This window comes from Agelaius phoeniceus, chromosome 7 (genome assembly GCF_051311805.1).
Source record: "Agelaius phoeniceus isolate bAgePho1 chromosome 7, bAgePho1.hap1, whole genome shotgun sequence".
Taxonomy (NCBI): Eukaryota; Metazoa; Chordata; class Aves; order Passeriformes; family Icteridae; genus Agelaius; species Agelaius phoeniceus.
Genome location: NC_135271.1, coordinates 36209040 through 36231456, shown reverse-complemented (window position 1 = coordinate 36231456; position 22417 = coordinate 36209040). Strand labels below are relative to the sequence as shown.

General features: G+C 44.4%; 1 long non-coding RNA gene across 1 annotated transcript in view; it reads left to right on the top strand.

Annotated features, from left to right (window-relative positions):
- Positions 1-18950, top strand: part of LOC129122479 (uncharacterized) — a 31744-nt gene extending 12794 nt beyond the window's left edge. Inside the window, exons 2-3 of the long non-coding RNA XR_013183087.1 lie at positions 18549-18614; positions 18735-18950. This is a non-coding gene — a long non-coding RNA (uncharacterized LOC129122479). The remainder of the gene's footprint in view (positions 1-18548; positions 18615-18734) is intronic.
- The last annotated feature ends 3467 nt before the right edge of the window (positions 18951-22417 follow it).

The following is a 22417-nucleotide window of genomic DNA, read 5'->3' as shown; positions in this document are numbered from 1 at the left end:
ATAAAGTTTGGACTTGGGAATTCTGTTCCTGGAGCTGCCTGGCAACAGTTTTAACCAAGCATGATGTGTGGCTGCTGCATTACAATCACTAGTCTTTTTCCTCTCTGCCATAATCAGTTTCCATGAGCACTGAAAGGCAAGATCTACCAAAAAACCTCAACAAAACAAACCACCCGAAAAAACCTCTCTGTTGAGGGAAAAGATTAGTTAAGAGAGTACATTTCCTGTACATCAAATGTCTGAGGACATACAGGTTTCTCAGTTTCCAGGGCACCGTAAAATCAGACACAGTAGGAAGGAGGAATGAAATTAATGGGAAAAGTGTCATGGTCTGCTCTCAGCCAGAGCAGTCTCACCAAAAGTGATAGGACTCTGCCAGTGAAGGCATGAGCGGGATTTGGCCTTGCATCTGTTAAATGGGGATATTACCAGAGTACCAGATGACACAGCCTAGTTCTCTGAAACCAATTCTGCTAAAGTAGAAAAGATTTGTTAGAAGGCTGCAAGGTCAGGAAAGCAAGATTATTGGTTTAGCAGCCTTCTGCTGTGCTGGGGACCCCAGGCGATGGCAAGCACAGCTCTGCCCAGTGTTTCACATCTTTGCTTTGTCATTTAAAGACTTGTAAAAAGGACAATGAGACATTCTCCTTTCTTTCTCTTCAATATTTGCACAGTTGGAGTAATTCTTACTCTGTACTTTTTTTTTTTTCCTCCTCAGAAAACAAGTGCTTCAATGCCCTTATTTTCTAAATAAACCGAACATGCCCACACAAGTGCACCCACGAATGTGAGCAGCCCAGGGCGCATGACCACAACAACGAAGCATTTTGTAGCACAGTCTTCATGAATATCCTGTTCAGACCAGCCGAGCCCCCTGTTCATAAACAGCTCTATAGTTCCTATTAACCAGCAGCCCTCCAGTAATGATCCGTTCTGTTCAGCCCTGTACCCTTTGGTGACCTCCCAATAAAAGACCCTACTATTGCTGCGCAGCTTGGCCACAATTAATCAGCGCAGCTCTGGGCTTGCAAATTACTTTCACCCTTGCCAGCCATTACTTTCGAGTGACCCTACAATAACAAATCGAGATCCACTGCTGGCAAAATAGTCAAGCTTGGCTTTTTTTTTTTTTTCCCCCAAATACCTCAAAACAGCTCTCTAAATAAATTTTTTCCCTATCCATTTCAGAAATTAAAAGGTTTAACCTGAGCACAAAGAAATAGTAATTTGGAGGAAAAGGCAGAGATGACTTTTAATTGGTTAATTGTCCAGTCAGGAAAAAGAAGGAACACTCAGTGTCAGTCTGGAGGATCCAAGTCACAGATCATATCTATGGAACTGCAGAGTGTGTGTCCCCACCCCAGAAGATGAGGATGTAACCCCTCTTGTGCCTGGGCCTGTCTCTTGCCTGAGGTCCCTATCCAAAGGCTTAGGAGATGCTGTGACAGCTGTGCTGGGGAGTGTGCTCACAGTTCCATGCCAGTGCTTGCGCCCCAGCCCTCTTTAGCTTCCTTGTGCAAGTGCAGTCACAAACCTCTGGCTTATGCCCCCTGCACCCTCCCTGCTCTTTCTGGGATGGTTTGCTGGTGGCCAATGCTGTGAATGAGTAACTTTTTCCTATAGCTGGTAGTTAATCTCCAGCTCTCTTCTTTATCTGGTTGCCAGTTTTCAGGAAAAGTGTAGAAATGTTGCGTCTTGGAGCACCCTGCAGTGCTGTCAGATTGAGTTGAAATGGGCCAGTGGGTTGAAAAGCTACTGTAAAGTCATGGGGACATGGAAGTGCCCATACCCTTAAGCATAAATATGGCTGTGCACCATTCAGTCTGTGGTGTCTGGTGTCACAGCATTGTGGTGGCATTTTCACTGTGTCCTTCATAAGCTTCTGCCAAAGTCAGAGTCTGGAATTTGTCCTGTTTCACCTTGTTTTAGCACCTGGGGTTGAAATGAATTTTAAAAGCAGAGGGAAGCACAAAGAGCTGGCACACAGTGGGGTCCTGGCTCTGATCTCTCCAGAGCCACTGACTCACTCTATGATCTTCGGCAAAGCTGTTGACCTGCTCGTGCTTTGTGCTACACAGCTGGAAAATTGAGTAAAGAAAAAAAAAGCCAATGAGAACTTCACTCAAAAGAGCAGATGCACAAATTTTCTAGATAAACAAATCACCCAAGCCCTGCCACTCCAGTGTCCCCAGTCCTTCTCTCTTCCTTGCATCTTATAGTTAAAGCAGCAAGCAGTTTAAAGTTGAAAATCTGGGGCTGTGTTTTCTCACACGCTCCGGATCCTCCTTTAACTGTGAAAATGTTCAAAGTGAAAACTTGACCTGGCAACAGTTTCTGAATGACCTGGCTCTGGCTGTGAAATCCACTTCAGCTTTGCAGGAGCAAATTTTTACAGTCTTCTCTGGTGGAGGAACAAAAAGATTTTTATTATTATTATTATTTTTCTTCAAGAGGAAACTTTATACAGACTGTGTGTTATGTTTTCTCCCAGCACTCAAGGTCAAATCTGTAGTTCTGGTCTCATTGTTCCCCACTCACTTAATATCACCCAAAAAAAATAAACCCCCTTCCCTGCTCTCACTGCAGACACCCCACGGCAGCAGAGGGGAAGGACAGAAGCGCAAGCAAACAAACGTGACATTTCTGCCATTGCAGCCACACACAGTAAAGACACGTCTGGGCAATGTGATCATGTAACTGGAAGTTGCTAATTATAATTGCTACCTCCTAATTCAGAGGAGTAGTGACTCACAGGAACTCTGGGCTACCCGGGCCTCCCAGATCCAAGTTCCTCAGACTACAAGCCACGAAACTGACGATAAAGGCCTCCAGTGGATTAACTTCAAGCTGGAACTCAAAAGTGGTCAAAGACACCACTGGTGAAGATTTGATATCAACTTCTCTCCAGCTTGGTAGTGAGTGTAGGATCAGAAGCTGTGGCTGAATGTCTGTGGCTCAACGGGAGCCAGCTTGATCCTCCTCAAGCACGCAGTGCCAGAGGCCCTCTGCTGAACACTGCAGTGATTTTCTACTGGTCATCTTTGCCAGGACACTGTATGCAGCACCAGCCATGCACTGGTTGAAAAAGAACATTTATGTTTGTTGGAAAGGCTTCCCCTGTGCGTGACGGTGGCTCTTTGCATGTGCAGCCAACACGCCTCACACCTCGTCAAGACTCACAAGTGCACACAGCACAGGACATTATTATGTATGTGCCTGCACACTCTCACAAAGCTGAGCCTTAGGTGACAACTAATTCTGAATGATGTGCTAAAAAACCTAACAGGTATACAATAAGGACTAATCCTAACCTGAAAAAACACTTCTTTTTATCTCCTGGCGTGGTCCCTGGACAGGAAAGCCTAGTCTGTAACACTGACTTTCCCCACAGTCATAGACAAGTGTTAGCTTCAACTTCTTAGTCTTAGACACTAGGCATGATAAACATGCCTTTTTACTTGGCCAGCTCATACCTCTGTTTCTGAAGCTTGGCCTGGGGAATAGCATGTCTGATTCCCGTAAGGATTCTGGAGGTGACTACCACAGGATGGAGGAGGGAAGAGAATTTATTTATAAGCCAAGCTGAACTGACTTGTGCCAGGCAGACTTTGGAGTATGGTCCTTGATCTTTTAGTCACAAGGATATATATGGCCTGCATTTCCAGAATTGTAAATGAGACACCACATCATCAGGGTTGAGAGAGTAACTCACTGAGGAAATGGAGTCAGGCCAAGGACATATTACAGTATTATCTTATTATTCCTTCACACTCTCTTTCAATCAAACTGTGTTCCCTGTCCAGCATTTTACACATGATTATAGACTCTCTGGGGGCAGAGGCCATCTCCTTGCTGCATTTGTGCAACCACTGAAACAATGCGGTCATGTTCTTGATGAGGAAGAATTTCTGCATGCCAGGGATGCTGATGATGCCAGGATGCTCACGGGAAGGGCAAAGGAGCACTCGCCTGCTGAGATGCTATTCCACAGCACAGTTAAAGGTCTGTTTGCTTGTCTCACTTATTCCAAGTCGGCAGGGGCTTGGTCATGGCCATCTAAGGAATATGTGCGTGAGATATTGCAACCAGACAGTTCATTCCTCTCCTCACAGAGGTGTTTCCACATTGGAAAATGCCTCACTTGCACAGGAATTACCCCTGCCACCAGAAATAACTAAACATGTAACTAAAATGTAAGGTCTAAGGAATATTGTCAGAAGTTTCTTTAAGGTAATTTTTATTAGGTGTTGGATGTCCTAGTTGAGGGTTATTTTCCCCCTTAAAGGCTAAGGAAAGAATCACACCATCAGCTCAGCCCTCCCATAAGCTGCCGGCAGACCACGTTCTCAAGGGGAATGGGGGGACTGGGATGAGCCCTGCTAGATTACAGAGTGTGACCAGATGTGCTGAGGAGTTTGTGAATCCTGTTCTTTGCTACAGGGTTAACGTGCATGAGGAGACTGCTCATCCTGTAGCTGTTCCTCCTGTGGAGCTGGAGCGTGATGTTGCTTTGAAATCATCTCCTCCTCCCATCTCCACTGCTGTGGGAGGCACTGCTCCATCACTGTGACACTGATGGCTTTTGGGGCACTCTCTTTGCTCTCCCCACACTTCTGAGAAAGCTTTTCTAGTGCAGTGTCCGCTCTTGGCATTCTGCCCATTTAGATGGTGTCCTTTAGGTTTTCCTGCTGCCCGCTGTTTGCCCCATCTCTGTGGCCGAGGCTAGCTCAGCCACAGAGGCTGAGTGGGGGAAGGAGGGAAGCAGAGCAGTGAGACAGAAGTTGTAGTGGCTTGGAAAGGCTGTTCAAAGGCATCCAGAAGGGATCTGTGTGCACCATTCTGGCCCATGCTCTACAGCCACAGGCAGGCAGTGATGGAGAAAGTGCCTATATGGAGGCATAAGCTGCTCTGTGCTGAACTTTTCCTGTACATCATCCCCAGCAGGGCAGGGTGGTGCCTGCATGTTATGTACCTCTGAGAAGGGGGTCATAAAAATGGCTAATTATGCTCTGGCTGGTGTCACATGCTGAGCTTATTCACTTGCTGTACTCAGGGACTTGACAGAGCCAGTGAGTTGGTAGGAGGAACATAGCCATCCCTACTCTAAATCCACTTCCATCCTTGTCCTGGGGATTGGAGACTTGGGTCACATTTCTGTACATTCTGCTTAGCCCTGCTGCCTGGTGTGAATAGGACAAGATCCTTGAAGAGTGATGGGTGTGTTTGCACAGCTACAGATCACCCTGCAGGCCATGTAAATTGAGGTATTCCTGAAAACCTCATCCACCATCAGTTCTGCCTGGTTACTTTTTACAAAACCCTCTGAAATCAAAGAGGAAGGAGTCAGGCAGCCCCTGCCCATGACAAGCCCCAGTGACCAGATGAAAAGGAACAATCCCTAATTAACAGCCAGTGCAGAGCCATCTGTGCTTATACATAATCTGCTAGATATGGGCCACTTGAGGAGAGGAGAGCCTGGTGTCAGCTTCTTGTGAAACCTACTGTGATGGCAGCACAGCAGGATAAACTTTTGGGATGCTTATGGGAGGGTGAGAGTGGACAGTGTCATGTGAGTGACATCATGTACAGCAAAACAGCTGGGAAAGGACACAGTGGGGAAATTTAGAAGGTGTATTGGTGGGGATATGTAATATTTGCTAAGCTGAGACCTGAGGAGCTGTCACAGTTGTTGCATCACAGGTGACAAGGATGGGAGAGAGGAGAATGGGAAGTCCATTGAAACTATAGAAGACAGTAACTTGCAGGGTTTTATCCAGGAGGGAGCAGGTGGGGTAATCTCCATTGAGAAAAGTCTCACAGTTCATTGCATCTCTTTTCCTTCCCCTGGAGGAAGGAAAACATGCTTGAAGAGGTCTTCTGTTTTGGAGAGAGTTGGGCATTTCACCTGCTTTATCTAAACCAGTCCACATTTTGCAGGGTCTCAACCTGCAGCAACATTTCCACATCACTAATCACAATTTTGTTTTGGTTTTTGTTGTTGTTGCACAGATCTGAACTTCCCAGAGGGAGCAATAAATGACAAAGAGGTGAGGTTTACACTGCATCCAGATGTGCCTGGTAGACAGTCGTGCCGTGTGTTATGTTTCTGCCTTGCATTATATCTCAGGTTTTGACCCCAGGAGCAGAGCTCCTCAGCAAGCACTTAGTCACACTTAGACAGAGGGCCAAAGAGAGGGAGCAGCAGCCTTGGAAAATGGTGCTTTGCCCAACAATTGCTGGCTGATTTTCATGAGACAGCCCGAGATTTTGATACTTTTTGTTTCCAGTGTCTCTCTGGAGTTTTGGCCTATTGCAGCCATTTGCACTCACTGATTTTGGTGCTGGCTCCAGGTCTTCCTTCCAGCAGTCAGATTCCCTCATGCCTGAGGTCGTGCTCAAGCCCAAGTGATAATACCACATTCACATGTTTTTCAAAGGCTGGATCAAGCTATAGAGGTGACTGAACCTAGGAACAAATGTCCTGTTGTGCACAGAAACAGTGTGGAGCTGATTTTTGATACACCCACTTAGTGCAGCCGGGGTGCTGGCAGGCTGTCCGTGCTGGGTTGGTGCTTTATGGGACTGCAGCAGGGAAGCTGTGGGATGTTGGGTTCTCTTGCTGAGAGCACTGTTTGTGATTAAAGCCCGTAAAGTGACCGCAGGTTGTCACCTCTCTTTGGCATGAGATACACAACTAGCCAGGAAAAGGTAGTAACTGCTGACTTTGCCATTTTGCTAGTCTGTTTGCAGTCTTCCAGCTGGTTTTGAGCTCTCACAGTCATGTTGTTCTCCAAGCTGAGCTGTATTAATTGTCTCAAGAGACCCAGCATCAACTGCTTTATTGTAGTTCAAACTTGTGACGAGTAATTCGTTTTCTCTTGCTGTAATTGCTGGTAGTAAAACATTATTTCCACTCATCAGAAGGTCACAGGGCAAGATGCAAGCAGTCTTTGTAGCAGTTGTGGCAACCCATCAGAGAAGAACATAGTATTTGAGATTCAAGTGCCCCTGGACTTGGGGGTGCTAAATCCAGCACATGATAACAAAGAAAGATGAGAGTTGACATCTCTCTAGCAAAGACTTTTGAGGAAATGGGCTATGGATCCTAGCTGAGGCAGTTTTGAATAGATTTCTAGCTGTAGAGGGGTCAGCTCCCCCCAGACTGTCAGTTCTCTTTTTGTGTCCCACCTGATGTCCATTTCCTGTTGGGTTTCTCTGCTGTGCTTAGGTTTGTTGGGTTCCCTTAATCATGTGGAGCTGAGTGATTAAGCTGCATGTTCATGTGGTTTGTAGTTTTTAAGCTGCAAGATTTGTAAGCTATTATAAACAGAAAGGCCCAGCCAAATCTTGCTGCCTGACGGAGCTATCAGCATCTCTAGATGTGTAGGAGAGGCCATCCTTCCCTCGTGTTTATTTGTAACACAAGGGAAAAAAGGGAAGCAGAGCAAAGCCTAGTACCACATAATTTACTGAAGAGTGACAGCTAATTTGCATTTTAGCTAAGACATCCAGCAGCAAAATGCAATTGCTTTCACACACACACACACACACACTCCGGGATTCCTACTACATGATCTTGGACACATGGATTTGATGGACAATGAGTTTTGCTGAAGCCCATTACAAATAAGGAAGAAATGTGACGAGGCTGCAAGGAAGTGTTGAGTGTTTGTGTGAGAAGGTTTGCATTACTAAAGACTAACAGGTATCCTCCTGTGAGCTCAGTATCCCTCCACTGAGAGGTCTGTCTGTGCCTCTCCTGTGAGGTGGCCAGTTGAACAGTTCTGTAGGTGGGTGCTGAGAGATGGACAGGAGGGAGCTTTCTGAGAAAAAATCTTCAGATGGAAGGACTTGACTGTGAGATGAAGGATCAGGCGGTTGGGACTGTGTTCATTTTACTCAGATGTCCTTACTTAGATATTCTCCACTTGCTGGTCATTTTAAATCTCCTAAGTCAAACGTGAAGGTTTTAAAATTTGTTTTTCCATACTGTCTAGAGAAGCCAGTGTAGTACTTTCCACTTTTTATTTTTTTGAGGACAAAAAGATATCCTGACAGGGAGACCTATTTTTGGTGTGTTATCAGATAAATATGACAGTGGAAATCTCTATGTTGCATTATCCACTTTAGTCTCTGCTGCAAGGAGCAGAGTCTGATCTGAATGTGCTCCTGCCAGACCAGGGGTCTCAGTGCCTCTGGTTGCCGGTAGCCAGTGTGACACCCAGCCATTACTCATGACAGATCCTTGGGCTGAGGTTCAGGCTCAAAATCCTTCTGCTGGAAAAGTGCCCTGCATCTCACTCCAAAGAGCAATGTTTTATTTTCCTCACCATCAGCTAACTCAAAAAAAAATCCTCATGTTTTGTTCCTCTGGGCTCTTTTGAGTGCTGGATGTGCAGCTCTGTGCCACCTCTCTGACATTTGCCCAGCAGGGACACAGCCTGCCTTTCCTTCCCACATCTGAAAGCCGAGCCCTGCTCCTTCTCTTTCACTCGTTAATGTGGAGCAAAGTCAGGACTCACAGAGCTCTTGCAGGGCCAGAGTGTCTCCTTTCAGCTGCCATTCCCAGGGGCCGTGTGTGTCCAGGGTGTCTGTCCTGGCTGGAGGTGGAGGCACACCCTGCTGAAGATGCGATAGGACCAACCGACCGCACCTGGGACCGTAACTCGTCACAGTTGGATGGGTTCCTGCTTTCAGACCAGCCTGCTCCAGCCAGCTACACACATCCTCCAGGCAATTTTAATGTTCCTGGAAAGTCCTCCCAAAAACAATCACATCATCCAGATCAGCTGAACATGTGGCCCACTGAACAGCTGCCAAAATCAAATCCATTCGCCTTTGAGAGGTGCTAGGGGAATTGCAGAGACCAAAAGGCATCACGTTAAGCTCAGAGAGTGAGACACGCTGTCTTTGGACAAGTTTCTCGATGAGTCTGCCCTTGGCAGAAGCCACTGGGCCCGTTTGGAGAGGAGCACTGCTCTGTGGTGCAGGCAAGTGCCTTGGGCAGCTCCTCTGCCTGCTGGTTTTTACTTCTGTCTTCAGTTTTAGTACTGAGCCACTCAGAGAAATGTGGGCCACTCAAGTCCAGTCTCCCCAGAAGAGCACAAGCTCTGCTGAGACCACCCAGTGGTGGGGCTGGGTGTGATGGAGCCCCTCTCCTGCTGGGTTTGGTTACCAGAGCCCGTCTCATCCTCGTTCTGCTAATACAGTGCCGAGAACAATGGGACCTCAGTCCCTGCTTTGGGTCTTGAAGTAATGAATAACAGCATCTTCAGCTGAGGCAGTCAAGCCATATTTGGGGAGGATGCACTCTTGTCTTCCAGGAAATGAGTCTGTGGAGCAGGTTAGCCCCTGTCAGCACACTGGTTGTGAAACCTGTGTGACAGTAACTTGTTGAAGACCTTCACCCTCCCTCTGCACTACACCCCCTGCATTGCCCTTGACACTTGTGAGAGGTTTTTTAATAACCAAGAACATCAGTGACCCTCAAGGATATTTTGGAGGATGTGACCTTCTTACCTACTAATGAACAAAAATCCTAAACCCAGGGTTTTCCCTAGTTGCTTTTCCAGTCAGACTTTTCCTTCCTGGTTCCTGGGAAATGTGCTTTATGTTGCCATTGAAATCTTAAAAGAAATGAAAAACTGTGCCCTTGCAAAGAACTTATCTAATAACAATCTTCTCCCATCACTGGTTTATCAGACTTACAAGCCAAAGGAATGTTAGCAAAGGGGAGAAGGGACAAGATGTCAAATCTCCCCCTGCCAACCTTCCTTTCCACCTAACATCTGCCAACACAGGGCTGGATGCAGAAAAAATAAAGGCTACGCCTGCCAGATGGCTGATGGATAATGGTACCATTGTAAAAATTGGCCAGAGCAGCTCAGACAGCAGCCCTACCACCCTTCACAGCGTGGGACAAGGGCTCAGATGGCTGTCATTCACCTCCAGCCATAAAGTGGGATCTCCCCTCCAAGACCCGAAAGATCTCATCCTGCCAGGTGCAAAGCTCTCTGCAGTCTCCTGATATAAGTAGGAGGGCTCCTTGGCACCACCCTGGAACATGTATTAATGTTTTGGATTTGTTTTTGTGGATATTTCAGGAAAGGGATGGCTCTGAGCTGCTGGGGAAGCTGTTGCAGAGAGAGGGTGCTGAGATATCTTCTGTAGGACTTTCTCTGGGGCTGTCAGCCCTGATACATTCTTAGCTTTCTTATTTCTTTCCATCTCTTCTGCTCATTTGTGCTTTCTTGGATTGCTGTCACAGAGGAAGGTTTTTATATTCATTGAATTTATACCTCAGTGACTCAGCACTGGGCTCAACCAGAAACTCAGTTGCCCCGAGGAGATATGGATGGAAGAAACGATCGTGTATGTAAGTATTTGTTGGCAGGGGACAAGTTCTTCCCTAGCCTCAGCTATTCACACACTTTTGATTTAGGAAAGCCTGAAGAAAGCTTTCCTACTTCCTCCTGAGTGGTGCCAAGGAGAAGCAGGAGCAGACGTCATGCTCCAACATGCTGAGCCGTCTCCTTCCTTCACGCTCCGTGCCTTTCCTCCTGGTGCACTGGAGGGGACTCAGGGAACAGCACTCCTGGCCAGTTTGCTCAGTGCCTTTCCTCCTGGTGCACTGGAGGGGAGCTCAGGGAACAGCACTCCTGGCCAGTTTGCTCAGTGCCTTTCCTCCTGGTGCACTGGAGGGGAGCTCAGGGAACAGCACTCCTGGCCAGTTTGCTCAGTGCCTTTCCTCCTGGTGCACTGGAGGGGAGCTCAGGGAACAGCACTCCTGGCCAGTTTGCGGCTTCCAAATGCGTCAGCTGATCGCTATCTTGTCTCAAATACCTGTCTGGTACAGACCATGTGTGGAGTATTAACTCTGCAAAAGAGGGGCTGGAGCACTGGAGCAGGATGGACAAGGAGCTGAACTTTAACTCTTTCACTGCACAGGCCCCTGCTCACTGGTCACAGGTACCATATGAGAGTGGTACTGGTGCAGGGGGATGCAGAGCTATCCATGAGGATGCAGGAGGACAGAGGAAGGCACCTGTGAGGTGCACACCAAATGGAGCTGGGAGGGCCATGTCAGAATCAGACAAAGTAGGCAGTTCCTCCTGTGGCATGTAGTTGATCTGTCAGATGGACACGGATGGAGATGAGCTTCCAGGGAACTCTGGATGAGTTAATGAAGAAGAAATTCCCTAGAGATTAATAAATTTGCAGAGGATAACATGTTTGGATAACATGGGGGAAACAGCATATTCACTTATCCTGTTCTTACTTTCTCCAGGTTGCTGGGCCAGATGTGTTCAGACCCAGCCCAGCTGCCAAGTGTTCTCACACAATCTTCTAGCTCATTGGCAGCTGCCTTAAGCTGAACAATGCCTGGGGTAGGCCACAGACCTTAAGTATGCCCTTCTTGGAACTGCCATGATTGCTCATGGAGAATACCGAATATTTCCCTCTTGGTTGCCATTAACAGAATGAGGGGGAGAAATGTTGCTCAGTGATAAGCCAAGATGTTGTCCACAAAACATTGTTTCTTAAACACACTGGGGGAACACAGCTAACCATGAGAGCTAAATGCTCTCCCTTGGTTCCTCATGTGCTAAGTGTGTACAGTTAAAGGCTGTTTCCTGCTACAGGCTACATGGCATGCTGTGACTGCACAGCCTCAGTACCTTTTTAGTAGTTTGCTCCCACCAGACTAGATGTGTCCATTGTCCAGACAGCTGTGTCTAATCCAGAGCCTCCTGCTTCACAGTAGGTGTGGAGCAAGACACAAATGAGTAAGTTACCCTGGCTCATTTATTGGACCTGTCACTGCCATGCAGAGGCACCACTGGGATTGCCAAAGGTACAGGGAGAACAGTGGGGACACAGCAGGGATTTTAGGTGCTGGGTGATGGCAAATGTGACCTGCACCAAGCAAGGGTCAGGAGCCCCTCATCTGGGATATTATTGGAGTGGCAGCTAGAAGAGACTGCTGGCAGTCTCTCCAGGCATACCCTGGTTCTTAGCTCAGAACTTAGTGCTAAAATAATCTCCTTTTAGTACTTTCAGGCATTTCTGAGCACCTTTCTCCTGTTCCAGGATCCTGCTCAAGTTTAAACTCTCTTTTCACTTGGAAATAAAGAGGCCAAAGCCCATGTCTAGTGCACCCTGAGAGAGAAAATTGTTTCTGCTGCCACAGAAGATCTTTGTATTCTTGTTCTGGAGGAAACCCACAAAGTTGAACCTTATGCAACATATTTGGCAAACGAGGCTGTGGCAGGGTTGTGGTTTTGTGACCAGATGAAGTGACACAGGATGGGAAAGTCCCCAGAACTCAACCAGAGTGCAAAAGGGACAGATGTAGAAAGGGGAGAAGACTGCTCTTGTGGTGACTTGAAACAGCAAGATCTATCAACACAGTGATAGGCTGGCAAAATCCCTCGGCTGTCCCATAAGTGTCTGGTACAGCTTTACCAGAGAGAAAAGGACCCAGAAGATTAAAAAACAGGATAAAATGAAGGAGGTCACCCAGTGAGTGGTCTGGTTAATGTTATATTGGAGGGCAGTCTCAAGATGTGGTTTATCTCCTCTAGATTTAAACTGTCTAGTGTTTAGGCATTTGCTATAGCACTCTATATAGATCGCAGTTTAGGCACTGGGGAAAAATGTGTGCCTCTAAGGAATATCCCAGCCTGTCCCAAAGATGGAGGCTATTCCTGCTTGAAAATGTCTACCTTTCTTCATGAACAGAATAATCTAGACAGGTATTGAATTTAAGCATCTAATTTACAAATGGCAAAAGTTGGTGGGATGAACATCAGTGTAGATAAGAATGAGCCCTTTCAGCCTTCTCCATCTGATTCATTACATAAATATTCTTCTGTACTCCATTAAAGAAGATAAAAAAGTTGTTTTCCACCATGTGAGTAACAGTAAGTACTTGAAAAGACTTCAGAAGACACCAAGGCCTTTGTGCTGTATTGTTGACAAAAGAATTACCAATGTGGACTTTTTCTTCATTCATTTGCAGCTAACAGAAGACGAAACAGTTTTCCAAGAATTCTGGTTTTAATGTAAATGTGTCAGTATTTTTTTTGGAGATGACAAAGCCTTTTATGAAACTAGAATTTTTAAAGGCAGCTTCAATATACAAATATCTCACCACAAATGGCTTTTGTATAAGTTCTACAGCAAATATCAGTTTCTTCTGAATAAAACCCTCATTTTCTCTGGAAATGTTCATGTCAGTGATGGGGATCACTGTGGGGTCTGGAGCAACTGAGGGCTGTTAGTTTGCTTAATGTAGCACAGCTAGAGAGAACTTTATTCTTTGTCTAAAAGGCTCTTGAGGGAAGGACAGAGAGGCATCCCCAGCATACATGGACTGGATCCAATGTCACAGGGATTGAATTCAGCTGGAGGAGTAACACTCTCTGCTTTGAACTAACTATGGCTCTAAGAATGAAGGTAGGATGAGTGAGTTGATGAGATTGGATATCACAACAGCTGCTTTGCTCTCCACAGAGCCTCACTGCCTTGAACAGGGCAGTCCTGTCCTCTCGCAGTTCTTCACACTGGGGAATTGACTCAGGAACTTACTGAGGCAGGGTGCCAAAATTTAAACCTTATGAGTAATCCAAGGTGTTCGCATGAAGATGTGACAAGAGCAGCTTGCATATTTCAAGCTAAACATGTGCTGCAGAAAGAGGTGAAAATCCCTCATTCTAGGAGTGTGATGAGGGCATTAGGTACATTTCAGTCATAGTTTTATATTCCTTTCTTTTACTTTATTTGACAGTGATCTAAATCAGAGGGTTTTTTTCTAAGTGTTTTCTATGAGGAAATCCTTCTATGTTTCAGCTCTAGATCTTTCTTGTTTGTGTTATACATCTTCTGAGAGCTGGTGATTCAAACTATGTTTGAGGTCAGGGAGAGAGGCTGTGTACACAATGGCATTTTAGCACTTTCAGTTATGTTTTCTAGCCTCTTCCTAAGAGTGATGTAGTCTCTGTTGGACACCAAGACCTTGAGGTTACAAGGGAATTTGGCACAAGACTCAGGGAACAACTCTCTGAATTTCCCTTTAGAGGTGTTCTTTTCTCAGCACACCTCATTTCTGTCTCAATGAGAAGCCAGTTTGCTTTCACCAAGGTCTGCTGAACTTTTTACAGTTTCCTTAGGGATTTACATATATAATATACAAAAAATATGACTGTAGCTAGGACAGGAGGTGGTACAGAACAACACTACTTATGTATTTCTGGTGTGGAAAGAAGGATGCTCTGTCAATCTCAAACCACAAAAGGGATTCAGGAAGAAGAATGCAATTTCTTTTCTCAGTAACTCAGCCAGACAAGCAAGGCTAATGAGCGTTTTCCTACTAAATGCAGACTGGAATCCTTCACTGTCGCAGACTGATGTGGTCTTCACTTAAGCCCTCAGTCCTTGGGGTGCTATCAGACAGAGGCAGGGTGTTCTCTTCCTAGCACTTCATGAAAAAGTAGGACAGGTAAAGGAGTATTTTATCATGTTCACTGCTCCTCATGGCACCTGGTCACTGTTTGACCATCTCCATTTCAGGTTAGCCAAAGGAATTCAAGACTGATTCTTCAGCTAGGATACTCAAACACTTTTAGGCCTCACACAGGAAGAATCTCCTGCGACTTTCCGACAGATGTGGATGCCTGAAGATCAAACTTGGAATCTCACAGTAAAAAAAGGAAGCTCCTAATTATGTCCTGCTCCAGGGCATTCTGGTTTCAAAGAGGTCCATTGCTCAGTGCAGGATGGAGTAGCACTCTGGAGGTATGGAACGGCCTCTTTTTCCCACTTGGTGTTTGCAGGGATACATGCACCTCTCAGAAACACAGTGTTCAGAATCAGGCAGATGAAGTGGTGGTGTCTCTGGTGAGCTGTGGCATGGTATCATCAGGGACAGAAGATCCTGATGAAGAATATTTTAAATGCAATCAATCTCTATGACTTAAGACAAAAAGCATCATTCACACTCACACACATCCAACTGACAGGGCCTGCCAATACCCACACAAGAGCCCATCCAGATGGATCCTTTTGCAACGACTGCAAACATACTAAGAAGAAAAGAATTTCAGTTCTTCTGTTAGCCTGAAAACACATGAGCTTTTAGAGGAATTATTAGTATTCTGAACATATGGCAACTCCCTGCATTGCCTGGGGAAGCTCTTGGCTTTCCAGTAGAAAAGCTGTTAAACCAGTAATGGGGGACTGGGTGTATCAAGTGTTTATGAGTCTCCCATCTGTAGGCCAGACAGAAACATCTCACCCTGAGTGTTTTGCAGTATCATCAACCCATCTGCAGAACTGTCTGTTTGACCCCGGGTATGTGATGGACTTGGCAAGAAGCAAGGAAGAAACAGAGGTGGTGGGGGGGAGTGAGAGGTGAAGAAAGGAAGATGGGTGCAAGAGGAAAAGATCTAAGGTGAGGAATATAAATAAGCCTGTTCAAATATCATAGAAGTGACATCATGACATTTCTTCACCCAAGTCCTTCACCCTCAAACTCATAAACTAATTAGAGAAGTGTATTTTACAATTTCCTCACCATACTACATTAAAATCCATTTTTTCAGCTGGTCTGGCTAAAGAAGAGGACTCCAATCACATGTTTGCAGGGGAAAGTGTTAGTGCATGGGATGGTCAGCTATGATCTGGAGGGACACAGTTTTCACTGGTGAAGGAAATAAACAGCAAAGTAATTTTGGTTTTATGTTTTTAAATTTTCTTCTTTTTGGCTTTGGGCAGTGTTGGACTTCCCACCCTCTGCAAGGCTGTCAGCCTGAACCATGTGGACATCTGGCATGTAAACAAATTACAGCCCAGGCAAATACTGTCTTGTAGTTAAGTTTGTCAGTCTCTCCATTTTGCTTGTGCTTTCTTTCTTCCTTTCTTCCTTGCTTTCTTGCTGTCTTGCCTTCTTTCCTGTTGCTGCAGCACCTGTCTTTGTAATAAATTAGTGCTCCAGCCGCCTTCAATTCATTCCAGAGGGAAAGAGCTGGAAGGTTACAGTGTGATGACACCCCCAAGGCTAACAGCTAGGCTCATAAAACATGTTATCAATAAAGCATTTCAGTTTTTATGATGGAAACCAATCTCTCACAGTCAGCCATGGGGTCTTAACTACAATTTCATTTCTATTAAAATGGCACTGACCATGACAGTATACGGTCAATATATTCTCAAGACACTTTATATATATATATATAATATATTATATATATAAAAAGTATATATTCTCAACACGCTTCCCAACATGCTTTAAGTGGCAGGGATGTTTACAACAGCTTGTGAAATCACTGACAGCTGTAAATACCACACAGCCATCCTCACTCTTTTCTGATTACTGAAACAATGATTCTGGGAGGGAGAGAGAAGTAGATCCAATGGATTTCAGAAGTTAGGACAGCTCAGAGTCCTCCTTCAGCTTTTATTTTGTTCTACAGTTTATGTGTGAGACACAATTCTTAAAAAAAAAGAGAAGTGATGTGGGCAAAGGCCTCCTTTTATTGAACTGTAGCATCAGTGGTAACACTAGTGCCTTTTAGAGGCCATTTCCAGGAAAGAGGGAATCACTTGTAGCTGTTTCCCAGCCTGATCTGCCCTTCTTATTCCTTAAAAGACATTTCCCAGCCTTACCTTTTGCACAGAATGGATCTTCTGTCTTTGAAAGTGAGACAGAGAATAAGTGCATCATGTTTAAAATGGATGGGTTTATTTATACAAATTGGCATTCATGAAGTTCTTTCCTAAGTTAACATTAGACTATTCAATAAACTTCATAAGCAAAACAATAACCCTTATAAAGAGAAGGGACAGAAAAAATGAGATAGAGATACTGAGCAGTGAGAACTGTGAAATGTAACTATCAGGATTTCAGAGATCTAACAAGTGCTGAGACTGCCTTCCATGTCATAAAGAAGCAAGCTTTGAAGATAGATTTCAAGGAGGATAACACCACCAATTTGTATTTTCATCATGGACTCCTTAAATGTATGTGGGAGCAAAATATGAAAGGAGATGGCTGAAAATGTGAAAAAGCTTTATACAGCAGTTGATCCTCTTTCATAATTTATTTATTTAAAAAAAATTAAATTATTTGAGGCCATGGTTGCTGCCAGGCTCACTGCTGGCCCTCCCATGTGCCCAGTGCACCCTGGCAGTCTTGGCTTGGCTGTGAATTCCAGCTGAGCTGGGGAATTTTAAGAACTGAACAGTATGCATAAGGCAACCAGGAGAAATGTGGATTCATGTTGGCCTTCCAGATCTTCAAAGTACTGCATGGGCTGAGGTTGATGCTGGCGACTAATTTGGAAGTAAATCTGATTCATTGCTGACAGGGTTTCTGTCTGGAACCAAGGAAAGTTGATGAAATGTGAGTTTTTGACTGATTGTTAATGGAAGAGGTAGAATAGGTGATAGTAAGAGATACTTCAGGATCTTGGGATGACTTGTTAAGAGATCAGGAGTGCAACTAGTGTTCTTGATCCTTCTACTTGGAGGCAATGATGAGGAAAGAAACTGGAAGAGCCCGGCAGATCAATATCTGGCTCTGAGCTGGTGTCACCAGCAGCATTTTGGTTTTTTTGATAGTGGGTCAGTTTACATGACATCAGGCTGCTGGCAACACCCAAGGTACACCTGTCTCAAAGGGGTAGAAGGATCTTTGCACAGAAGTTAGCAAGGATCTAAAAGTCTTTTCTAACTGAAATGATTCTATGATTCTGTGATCTAATCCAAAGAGGGTAAGTAAGACTTGCCCAGATCTGCCTTTTCTTCAAAACTGCCACTTTTATGTATTGCAACAGCAGAAGAGCTAACTTTTGGTCATGGAGAGTGAACTTAATTTCTTCTTCTTTTTGCTGAGGTTTCAAGATGAAGTCTCATTTCCAGTGGGTGGAGTGGTGATACATATATATTGCATCTACTACATCCAAGCAGAGAAACTCCATTTCCAGGGCTGTCAACTGAACCTTCTTCACACTATGGAGAGTACTTAATACATGCAAAAAAAAAAAAAAAAAAAAAAAAAAAGTGAAATGTGATCTTGCTGGAATAGGGAGGCATCCAAAAGGACTGTGCTTTGGGTTGTACAGCCTTCACAAGGAGTCAGAACAAATATCCAGACTTCAATGTGAGACCAAACAGAGTTGTTCAGTCCCTATGGAGATGAGATGTAGAACTGGAGAATGTAAACAGATGTGGAGACATTTTGATGCATTTTTGAAAAGAAAAATGACTTTCATGCTGCTATATTTTAGAGTTCACTCTATCTCCTTATCAAAAATATGATGCAAAAAGCAATAGTCACTTCATTTCCATTTCTCAATCTGTCTGGAGAGCAAAAGGCACAGTCATCTTGTAGATGAGTTAACAACGGTGTCTAACAACTGTTGGGAAAGGCTTGGAGAGATTAAGACACCAAAGAAAAGGGAAAGAACTATCAAGAAAGTAAGAGTCTGAAGGAAAGCACCATGATAGATCGAGATCTTGAAATAGTGTGTGTTTATATATTATTGCAGGTGGGTTGATTAGCACATGAGAGATTCCAGCACAGCCTCATCCATCTGGAAAAGAGAATGCAAATGGTGAGTATCCAACTAACCCCATATGGATATAAACATTCCATTGAAACAAGAATCTATAGGATACAAAAAAAGGTGGAATTTCAGCATAATAATCTCATGACCCTTTTTTTTTTTTTCCAGAGGAGATTCACTCCATGGAAAGGGCAAGGATCACTAAAACGCTGGAATATTCTCAGCATCCTTGGAGCTGACTTCTGTGGGTGAACAGAGGGTGCCAACAGCCAAGAGTGTCTCTGCAGCTATGGGTGTGATGGGAGGGCCCCTTGTTCAAGGATATCTCAACCAGTTTCAAGTAACCAGTGTGGTCTGTTCAGGTCAATATTATGGACAGCAATAAACAAGAGGACACTGTGTCTCATCAGTCTCATGGATATAACTTTCTGCTTACAGCTGTATTTGGCAAAGGCCTGTAGGTGGTTATGGACTTTGAGTCAGTGGCTGGGCTTGGATGGAAGCCCTCTGGCTTGCAGTCCTGCACTCTAACCATCTAATCTCTCAGCCCAGAGGAAATTGCGGTGTCCCTTTGGGCCCTTGGTAAGACACCACAGCTTTGTTTGTTGAGTGCTTAGCTTTTGATGGGGATATTTGAAGGTTTCACAGATGGCAGTCTGTGATTCTCTGCCCTTTTTCTACCTGGAGGCTGCCAAAGGATGGCAGCAAAGAGGCAGGCGTTAGAGGGACATTGGGATATGAGAAGAGGGGGTATGCGCAGAAGATTTGCTTTTTCTGTGAAAGAAAGCCATACTATCTTGGAAAACAAATTATCTGGAATACAATATTTTCTATAGTTTGGTGCTGCTAAAAAATGCTGCACTGGCATCTCTGCAACACGATAGCCCAAAGCAAGAACACGGTTTGTTATTACATGTGTGGCCAGGAGGATTCGTGGTGGTGGAGGAGACGTCCTCAGCTATGGCTGAGTATTTAGTTTCCATGTCCCTTCTGTCCTAGGATAGCAGTCAGCAATAATTACTTTAGTGGTTTCTACCCTGCAATTCATAACCTCTAGGCACTATACTCAGCTCCACAAATTTCTTCCATGCAGGCCCCTTGTAGCAGGATGATGATTTCTACTCTCTGCTGAGCTTGGTGTAGATTCACGTGGGAAAGCTGGAGAAGAAATGCCAGTTCACTGGAGTGACACTGAAAGTGCCAGGCCAGCTTTTGGTAATGAGCCTCCAACATTTGGAAACAATCCTGAAGTGACAGAGTAACAAACATAATGATCGATCTGAGACATATGATTTAAAGAACTACCAGGCCACCAGATCTAGACAGGAGAGGAAAACTGATCACTGATAACAACTTTTATTGACAGGAGTGTTAAGAATATCTCCTGATGACACAAGAAGACAGCCTGTGTCCTTTAAATCTGTTGCAAATTCCTATTATCTAAGCGTGATTTTCTTTAGAACAAGAAAAGAGGCACTTTCTTTTTGTTTTCTTGTTTAACAGAGCTCCTGTGCCTGACATAATCTTTACACTTGCCTCCCCAGTTAAGTATCTTTTTTCTTTTCCTTCCCTGGTGTTTGCATGAACTTGGTGAACCCTCATCACGTGTGGCAGTGTTTATATTTGCACAGGCTGTTCTGCGTGTCTCTGTTTGTGTTGCCACCACATCTATATGGCTTGGCAGCAGCCCCACGGCTGTGTTTCAGCTGCATATAAATCAGCTTCCCTCCATCCCCCGGTGTTTCCATCTGTCTGTCTTCCCTGATTGCTCTGAAATGTTACAGGGCATGGAGGTTAACCCATGGCTGAACCCTTCAAATAGAGGTGGGACAAAATAAAACCTGAACTTCTCCTCCACAAACTCAACTCTTCAAGTTATGAAGGTGTGGGTTGTTTGTGTTTTTGAAGGGAGAGGAAGCACCTTAAAATAAGGACTAACCCCTGCTAATATAGTGTAGTTTTCAAGTCTTTTATTTTGGAGGAAAGTTGTTGCAGAAGCTCTGAGGTCACCTCTGGACTGTGGAGCTGATCATCCCTTAGACCTGCATTACATGAAGTTGCCCCTGCCTCAAACAGATTTAATTTCTGCTCTTTCATTAATGATCACCTGTGGTTTCTTAAGTTATAGATTATTAGTTTGCTTCTTTCATTCAGGAAAGAGATATGAAGAGGGTCCAAAGACTGATGCATGAGGAGCTGGAGGTGCCTGGTCATCCGGGAAAAAGGGTGTCAGACAGAAACTGTAAACATTTACAGTTTCTGTCCATGTATAAAGACATTCTCCAGGGATCTCCTCCCAGACAGAGTTCACAGTGCAGCTGACTGAGTTGCAGTGAACCCCAGAAATAAAGCTCTGGCCTGCTCAGAGTGTCCACAGTTTTCTCTTGGCCAGGTCTGTTCTCTTGGAGAATGGATATCCCAGGGGAACAGAAATGGAGCATATCCCTTTGCCCATTGGCACTAAAGGGCCAACCCAGTAGAGATGAAGAGAACTAAATGGGGAGTGTGTACTGCTCTCAAATACCAGAATTGCCCATTCCAAGAAACTGAGAAACACTGATAGGACAAAGACCTGGTAAAGGAACAAAATCCCCCTGGTGTGCTTCAGTCAGGTGTCAGATATAAAAAACAACATTTTCTCACCATCATTGAATTTGTTTGGTACTCTGCCTTTCTTCTGAGCATAAAACTGGAACCAGGCTCTTCCCTTCTACATGTAAGATCTAGGTGTGTGCATGGATACCCTAGCTCTTGAAAGAAGAAAGTCCCAACTACCTAATCTCAGAAGCATTGTAGACTAAATAAGAAAAATAGTGGATAAACTTGAATTGGTCTCCCACATCTCTCAGAGTCTTCTTCACAAAGGAGAATATGTCCTTACCTAGGAAAAATTGATTAAAAATCATGTGTGACTGTGGGTTCCTACCTCTTTCCAGCCTTCTCTCAAATTGGACAGTGTTTGGGCTTTGTGCTCTAGTTTTTCTTAGCTCTCTGGCTCCAAACTTGAAATCTGCAAAAGTTATGTCAAGTTGGATCTAACGTTTAATTTTAATAGATTCCAGAGAATAATGGGTAATGCCTGTTTTGGTACACAGATAAATCCTTAGTAATAGGATTTGTCCTATTACTACATCTGTCTAACAGTTCTTTGTTACTAAATCTTTGTTGGAGACTGGGGGTGGCTGTGATTTAATTTTTGATGGGAGTAACTGATTTAGAAGTTCAGGAAAGGCAGATATCCCTGTGACATAAACATCCCCTCCCATTGCATTTCTAGCTGAAAGAGAGAATCCTAGATTGTTTTTTAATATTGCTGATGTCCCAGATGCATGTCTGAGTAGATGTCATTAAAAAGCAGACTTGGAAGAAACCTTGGACAGTATCTATCCACAGAAATCTCATAGAACCAGTGAGGTGTTGATATTAACCAGAATATTACCATGGAAGTTCCTAGGAAGTCACAGAAAGCATAGGCTGACCACTGAAAACAGGTATGAGACAAGTGCTTGACAATGTTTATATTATTTTTTCATAGAAAAAGTATTAAGGAACCAACTGAGACCTATACTGACATATCTATATTTAATTAGTTATTTTAATTTTTTTTTAATGCAGGATTATAAATTTTAGGTCATTGTTGTACAGTCTGTGAAACAATGCAAGAACAGGACATGACTGGCAGTACAGGGCTAGATCCATTGGGATTCAGCATTTAGAAAGTGGAAGAGAAGCAATCAGGTGTCAAAAGACAACAGTAAGTTAGATCACAATGAAGAGACATCCTTCCCACCCACTGGGGACTTTTCTGCTTCTCAGAATGAGATGCAGCTGTTCAAGCCTTAGGACAGAAA